The sequence below is a fragment of the Schistocerca americana genome, chromosome 3 (assembly GCF_021461395.2).
Source record: "Schistocerca americana isolate TAMUIC-IGC-003095 chromosome 3, iqSchAmer2.1, whole genome shotgun sequence".
NCBI lineage: Eukaryota > Metazoa > Arthropoda > Insecta > Orthoptera > Acrididae > Schistocerca > Schistocerca americana.
Genome location: NC_060121.1, coordinates 902,071,836 through 902,080,202, shown reverse-complemented (window position 1 = coordinate 902,080,202; position 8,367 = coordinate 902,071,836). Strand labels below are relative to the sequence as shown.

Sequence of the window (8,367 nt, the reverse complement as noted above, 5' to 3'; positions counted from 1 at the left end):
GGTTCGGCAGCTCTCATTACTATAGACCGCTCCGCGCCATCAATTGTCGTCAAATTAACAGACGAGACAATTGAGTTCGTTTGTTCATTATGAGGGTAAAAGTCATCATTAGTGGTTGGAATGCACTGATTGTTAGTGAACGCAGGATTGTCATCATTACGCTGCGTATCACAATTACTATCGGTAAAGTCATTAGAGCCGGTAATTTCGTTCGTAATACCTCGCGATACACTATTCACAGTCTTTCGCGGCATTTTTACAATAGTCAAAATTTTTCACAAAACAAATAAACACAATGCAAAAGCAACACACAAATACAACAAAGCAACAAATTGCCGTTGACCTGTAGAAGGAAAGTCACAAGATTAGTAAAAGCGTTGCGCCAAATCCTAATTATATCTAAGCAAATAAGAGCAGATATCTGACTGTTGCTCAAAAGACTCTCAACGAAATACGATCCTGGACTGGGTGTCGCCAAGTGTAACCTCCCCACCGAATTTTAAAAGAAAAAAAAGACAATACTTAATAGAAATGGGAGCCGAGTGTAACCTCCCCACAATAATTTTACAAGAATGATAATATTATTTAAGAATGCCAATGGACATTGCTCTATGCGTAACCTGCCCACAATGAAATGTACTGACAATGGGAACAAAAATGTGAAATTCGCAATCTGACTCAAATATAAATTCTTCACCAAAAAATTAAAGTCCATTCAGTGACAAGAAAATTCAATTAAACCGAAACATCGGTCTTTGGCCCTGTGTAAAACAATCAGAATTAAAGTCTTACCTCAGAATAACTGGATGTCAAATTTCTGCTCTTATTTCTGCGCACGGCTTGGAGGAACTGCATTGCAAATAATAATATTCCTTTTTTTTGTGAATTTACTGAAATTTTTCTTCAAAAGAAGTGGAGTGAAATGGGAAGTGCAACGAAATCTTTAGTTCAATAAAAAATAAAATTTTTGAAAAATGCTTTTGAAATCAAAATTATTATTGGGGGACTTGTTAGAGATTGATTACAATAAATAAGTTTTACATTGTCTAATGATTATATTAATTAACAGTGTACCTCATTCAGCATCTTGACCAGTGTTGCCGACCGCCTACATCACACAACCGCACTGGGCTGCTACAATTGACCGACCGCTCTGCATGACGACTACTAGCGTACTGCACTGCACGACTACACAGAGCTACAGACTCGCAACGACTGACAACAGAGTACTGAGAACCGCTCGCAACACTCGCGCGGTCAAGCGCAAACTCTCTAGTCACAGATGCTACAATGCCTCGCCATCGCTGCTATGTTACATACGTGTTTCAAGCTCTAAAACTGGAAGCTGGAGCTACTTTTCATTAATGCAACAACAGTTGCGGAGTCAGCGGCATCATCATCCAGACATGGAGAAATTAATAAATGTTAATACGGCGTTGCTTTATCTATCTCGTTCTTAAGTTCTGCAGACGAATGCACTCCATGCACCTTAAGATAGGCAACCAAGTTTATATTATCCGCTCCCGAGGAGGATGATACAAATTGGGTGTATATCTTAAGATGCATCAAACGTTTGCCCATTCTGTACATCTAATCGACCCCTAACTACGATGACTAAATTCCCGCTTTCATTTTCTGATTAAATTTTCTATAGTAATTTAGGTACAGTACACAAATGATGTTCTAAATTACATGATTACCTGTAGTACTGGTAGATAGGGAAAGAAAAATAAACTAATGTGTAGAGATAAACAGGAATTTGATGAGCTCTCTTGCTTTTTTGATAGTTTTCTTACTTTGCACACAATTGGAGCCGATCATAGTTCAGCGTTAGACCAGTGTGTATTTTGTAACCTTAAAAAAATTAAATTGCATTTTATTGTAATAAAATTTAGTTGGCATAGCTTCTGAGTAACTAAAAGCATTTGCTGGCCGGTGTGGCCGAGCGCTTCTAGGCGCTACAGTCTGGAACCGCGCGACCGCTACGGTCGCAGGTTCGAATCCTGCCTCGGGCATGGATGTGTGTGATATCCTTAGGTTAGTTAGGTTTAAGTAGTTCTAAGTTCTAGCAGTTACGTCCCATAGTGCTCAGAGCCATTTTTGAACTAAACCATTTAATTTCGATGCAAGCCCAGATTACACACACAAACATAAAAAATCTATATAATTAATGTTTTTATTTTGTACGCAGTGCAACGATCATCGTCATTATGACGGGGCAGAGTCTCCTGTTATTACTAATAAGAGTGAAAGTTGTTTATGGGTATCAGCAGCATGTTTTATACAAGGTCGACGAAGTATTGCAGCGATGTCTAGTGTATTTTGTGTAAATTGATGGTGGAGGGGGAGAAAAAGGAAGGGTAACGGATGACTGATGTCAGCTGCCTCGGAACGTCACTCGGAATCAGCGGCTCGACTGAAAACGTGTTTCAGACCGGGATTCGAACCCGAGGTATCCTGCTTGTTAGGCTGGTGCCTTGAACACTGAGCCATCCGGGACATCGTTTTATGACAACTGCGCGGACTATCTCGCCAAATCTTGAGACCCACTGATCGACACGTATCCGCAATCCCTTTTCAAAATGGTTCAAATGGCTCTGAGCACTATGGGACTTAACATCTGAGGTCATCAGTCCCCTAGAACGTAGAACTACTCAAACCTAACTAAACTAAGGACATCACACACATTCATGCTCGAGGCAGGATTCGAAGCTGCGACCGTATCAGTCGCGTGGTTCCGTACTGAAGCGCCTAGAACCGCTCGGCCACAACAACTGGCTAGTCCCTTTTCATTTCTTCCATGCTCGCTACTCAGGGATTTCCGCAGGACGTACTTTGGATCCGCACAGAATAAAGTGGATCCATTGGCCATCCACTCGAATCAGTTATACGATTGTGTGGTGCCTGTTCTTTCGCACATGTCCAAGGAACAGACACCACGTTAAATCTGCAGCTGTAACACATTATACGTAAATTGAAGGTGAAGGGGAAGGGAAAAGAATGGAGAAGTAAACGGTTCCCGATACAGCTGCCTCCGAAAAAACAGACGACACGCGTTCATATAATCTAACATAAGTTTTGCGTCTTTTTTCTTAATTTTACCTTTTTGCAGGGAATTGCGTTCTCTAACGCCATATCACAAATTAGATTTTTTTACTACAACATCCCAGTGTTTCACGTTGCAAATCAATTTTTGAATAAAAAGAATGGTTCAAATGGCTCTGAGCACTATGGGACTTAACATCTGAGGTCATCAGTCCCCTAGAACTTGGAACTACTTAAACCTGACTAACCTAAGGAAATCACACACATGCATGCCCGAGGCAGGATTCGAACCTGCGACAGTAGCAGCAGCGTGATTCCAGACTGAAGCGCCTAGAACCACTCGGTCACAGAAGCCAGCATTCGAATAAAACCTGAATTAATTGTTGAGAAATTCAAATTTGCTATTCATACTTATTATTTTTGAGTAATAGCTAACAATGGGTTGGGTGGGTCGTTTGGGGGAGGAGACCAAACAGCGAGGTCATCGGTCTCATCGGAGAAGCGAAGGGCGGAGAAGGAAGTCGGCCGTGTTCTTTCAAAGGAACTAACCCGGCATTTGCCTGGAGCGATTTAGGGAAACCACGGAAAACCAAAATCAGGATGGCAGCACGCGGGATTGAACCGTCGTCGTCCCGGAGGATAACAATGTTGAATAAAAATGTTGTATTGATTACATGGCCATTTGTATGAGCTCACGAAGTTTCAAGGGAAATCTAGTATGACACTGATCGCATACGAGAACAAATAGATCGAAATCAGTAAGGCAACACATCTAATTTGCAGGTAATGCGATGGCCATCGTAACTTGCCGAGGCTACTAGGGAAAGTACCGTTGTCTACAGTTACTTATGACAGTCTACGGTAGCCGACGGTAGCTTTACAACTCTCTACGTCTACGCCTTTTCCGCTCCTAGACGACAAGTACTCGCCTTGTTCTGGCAGGGCGCTAGACAGATGGAATGCTAAGAGAATAGCGTCCATCCAGCCGTCCTGTCACCCATCTATATAGTTACTTATGACAGTCTACGGTAGCTTTATAACTCTACACCTACGCTTTTTCCACTCCTAGACGACAAGTACTCGCCTTGCTCAAGAAGAGCACTAGACAGACGGAACGCTAAGAGAATAGCGGGCATCCAGCCGTCCTGGCACCCAGCTACACAGTTACTTATGACAGTCTACGGTAGCCTACGGTAGCTTTAAAACTCTCTACATCTACGCTTTTTCCGCTCCTAGACGACAAGTACTCGCCTTGTTCTGGAAGGGAACTAGACAGATGGAACGCTAAGAGAATAGCGGCCATCCAGCGGTCCTGTCACCCATCTATATAGTTACTTATCACAGTCTACGGTAGCCTACGGTAGCTTTACAACTCTACACCTACGCTTTTTCCACTCCTAGATGACAGGTACTCGCCTTGCTCAGGAAGGGCGCTAGACAGACAGAACGCTAGGAGACTAGCGGCCATCCAGCCGTCCTGTCACCCAGCTACGTAGTTACTTATGACAGTCTACGGCAGCCTATGGTAGCTTTACAACTCTCTACATCTACGCTTTTTCCGCTCCTAGACGACAAGTACTCGCCTTGTTCTGGAAGGACACTAGACAGATGGAACGCTAAGAGAATAGCGACCGTCCCGCAGTCCTGTCCCGCAGCTACATACTTACTTATGACGGTCTACGGTAGCCAACGGTAGCTTTACAACTCTCTACATCTACGCTTTTTCCGCTCCTAGACGGCAAGTACTGGCCTTGTTCTGGAAGGGCACTAGACAGATGGAACGCTAAGAGAATATCGGCCATCCAGCGGTCCTGTCCCCCATCTACATAGTTACATATGAATGTCTACCGTAGCCTACGGTAGATTTACAACTCTAAATTTACGCTTTTTCCGCTACTAGATGACAAGTACTCGCCTTGTTCTGGATGGGCACTAGACAGATGGAACGCTAAGAGAATAGCGGCCATCCAGCAGTCCTTTCACCCATCTATATAGTTACTTATGACAGTCTACAGTAGCCTACGGTAGCTTTACCACTCTCTACATCTACGCTTTTTCCGCTCCTAGACTACAAGTACTCGCCTTGCTCTGGAATGGCGCTAGATAGATGGAACGCTAAGAGAATAGCGACTGTCCAGCCGTCCTGTCGCCCAGCTACATAGTTACTTATGACAGTCTACGGTAGCCTACGGTAGCTTTACAACTCTACACCTACGCTTTTTCCCCTCCTAGACGACAGGTACGCGCCTTGCTCAGGAAGGGCACTAGACAGACGGAACGCTAAGAGAATAGCGGCCATCCAGCCGTCCTGTCACCCAGCTGGCAGCCGAGGCAGCCACGGCTGGACGGAGAGCGGGTCGTATTAATGCAGATGCGACGTGAGGGGGTTGGGCGCCGAGTTGCGGGCCTGCCGGCTGACGGACGGCCGCGCCGCGATACGCCGTCACCGCCTTGTGCCGCTGACGGCTGGAGACGGCCGCGGCGGGCTTATTATGGCCGGCCGCTATCTGCCGACATCCGACATCCGGCCGGGTGGCTGCCGCGCCGCTGCTCCACTCAGGCGCGGACACAGTAGCGCTGGAGTAAGCGCGCGGTCGGCCGAAACAGTAGGTGTGCTCCCGCCAGACGTAAGGGCGCTCCAATCGGCGGAAAGGTTGCTTGCTCGAAGCAACCCGCAGAAATGAGTTTTTTGTGGTCGCCTGGATAACGGGTGATATTCCTTTTTCCTGGTGTTGCTCATTTCCCACTGCACGATTAAATAATATCGTAAGTTCAATTGACGGATGAATAATTAATGAAATGAAATAATTTCGGTTCGATTCCTGCCTCGGGCATGGATGTGTGTGATGTCCTTAGGTTAGTTAGGTTTAATTAGTTCGAAGTTCTAGGCGGCTGATGACCTCAGAAGTTAAGTCGCGTAGTCCTCAGAGCCATTTGAACCATTTGAAATAATTTCGGACCTGTTTTTGTCAGACAGTGGAAAAATTTCACTGTCGAAAGGTGAAAATTTGTGCCGTGTTAGGACTCTATTCCGCCTTTTCCTCGTCTCACGAAAGGTCACCTTGACTGCCACGGCTATCGGGACACGACTCCCGTCCTGCACAGATTCCTGTACGACGGACAGGGGGATGCGACATCAGTAGTGTGTGGCAAGACGATAATTTGGGTTGGACGAGACTCGTGTCCGGATAGCCGAGGCGGACAAGGCGACCATTCACAAGAAAAGGAAAAACCCGGTTCGAGTCCTAGTCTGGCACAAATTTTCACTTGTCGCCTTTGCTATCATCACCGGATATAATTGTAGCCGACTCAGAAATTACTTAATTTCATTTCATTTCATCATTAATATGTACAGCTACAGGATCATCAAATGTCCGAAGGAATGCACACCACACATATATGAGTGAATAAATAATTGTTAACTGCGCTTGAAAACATGCAGTGGAAAATTTCCAGTTCGTTGTTGCACTCAGAGTAGGAATGGAACCTATGTTGTGATTTCAACAGAATGTTGATAATAGGACGGCAGAAGAGTTGAAAAACAATGTAGCCATGTTTGCTGTCGTTTCGGAGGGCGCAAGGGAAAACAGCGAGGTGGACACATCACATTGAGGTGAACATCTGTCTTCTCAAACATTCTGGAAAGTTGACGTACAGATGCACGTCTGGTGGATAGTAATGTCTTTATTTATGCACCATCCGTATTAGACCAAACGAGGCCGTTGCGGTTCCCGGCCTTTTCTCGGTCTGCTAGAATCTCTTTCCCTATTCGTGGAAAGTAATTTGTCTGACGTAGTAGTCTCTGTGAACTCATTTTTTTTTAGTGTTCGTTCCATTTTTTTCGTTTTTAGCCAGTTTTTCTCTCACACTCCAAATTTTTTATTGTTTTCGAATATCTTCTTTTCCTGTTATATCTATTCTTTTACATCGCCTCCACAGTCTAAGAAATCTAGTTACCGACCGCAGCGCCTGTTTACATGTGTCTGTATTTGAATACGCATGCCTATACCAGTTTCTTTGGCACTTCAGTGTATATTCTAAGTAAAAAAAAAAAAGCTACACACCACAAACGAATGGTGTAAATTGATCAAAAATTGTATTCACACAAGTACCGGCGAAAATGTAAAACTGCAAATTATGGCGGCCGATGGATGAATGTGTGACACTGCAGCGCCATTTCCCCGCGCAGCCGTAGAAGATAATAAACAGGGGCACAAGTGGATAACAGGGCATAACGTCTTTGAGAATTTCGTCTCACGTGTTCGTTTGGACAGTAATTATACCTCGCATTTAGGCGCGTGAACAATAATCGCAGATGCCAGCATTTGAGAGAGAATGTCTAGCCTGGGCCCAAAAATGCCGGTTGTAGTAATCGGCGAATAGCTCGACATTTGAGTAGGAACGATGCCGCTATTCGACGATGTTGGCAGCAATAGGTGAACCATAGTCCAGAACAGCGTGAAGAAGGAAGCGGCCGACGTAGAAAGACGACAGTAGGTGAGGACCGGGTAATCAAATGGTTCAAATGGCTCTGAGCACTATGGGACTTAACTGCTGAGGTCATCAGTCCCCTAGAACTTAGAACTACTTAAACCTAACTAACCTAAGGACATCACACACATCCATGCCCGAGGCAGGATTCGAACCTGCGACCGTAGCGGTCGCACGGTTCCAGACTGAAGCCCCTAGAACCGCTCGGCCACTCGGGCCGGCCCGGGTAATCGTCAGAGAGGTTCTGGGAGCTTCAGAGTTATCATTATCATCGATCCGACGTGCATCTGGAGTTTCAGTGACGACAAGGACCATTAAAGAATGAAATATTCACTCTACAGCGGAGTGTGCGCTTATATGAAACATCCTGGCAGATGTGTGCCGGACCGAGACTCGAACTCGGACCTTTGCCTTACGCGGGCAATGCTCTACCAACTGAGCTACCCAAGCACGACTCACGCCCCGTCCTCACAGCTTTAAATCCGAGGTCCCGAGTTCGAGTCTCGGTCCGGAACACAGTTATAATCTGATAGGAAGTTTCATATCAGCGCACACTCCACTGTAGAGTGAAAATTTTATTCTAGAAACATCCCCCGGGCTGTGGCTAAGCCATGTCTCCACAGTATCGTTTCTTTCAGGAATGCTAGTTCTGCAAGATTCGCAGGAGAGCTTCTGTAAAGTTTGGAAGGTAGGAGACGAGGTAATGGCGGAATTAAAGCTGTGAGGACGGCGCGTGAGTCGTGCTTGGGTAGCTCAGTCGGTAGAGCACTTGCCCGCGAAAGACAAATGTCCCGAGATCGAGTCTCGGTCCGGCACACAGTTTTAATCTGC

General features: G+C 45.4%; 1 non-coding gene across 1 annotated transcript; it reads right to left on the bottom strand.

The window, feature by feature from the left end:
• Positions 1-7,914: 7,914 nt before the first annotated feature.
• On the bottom strand, positions 7,915-7,987 carry Trnat-cgu. Its single transcript has one exon. It is a non-coding gene; the product is annotated as a tRNA-Thr (tRNA).
• Positions 7,988-8,367: the final 380 nt, after the last annotated feature.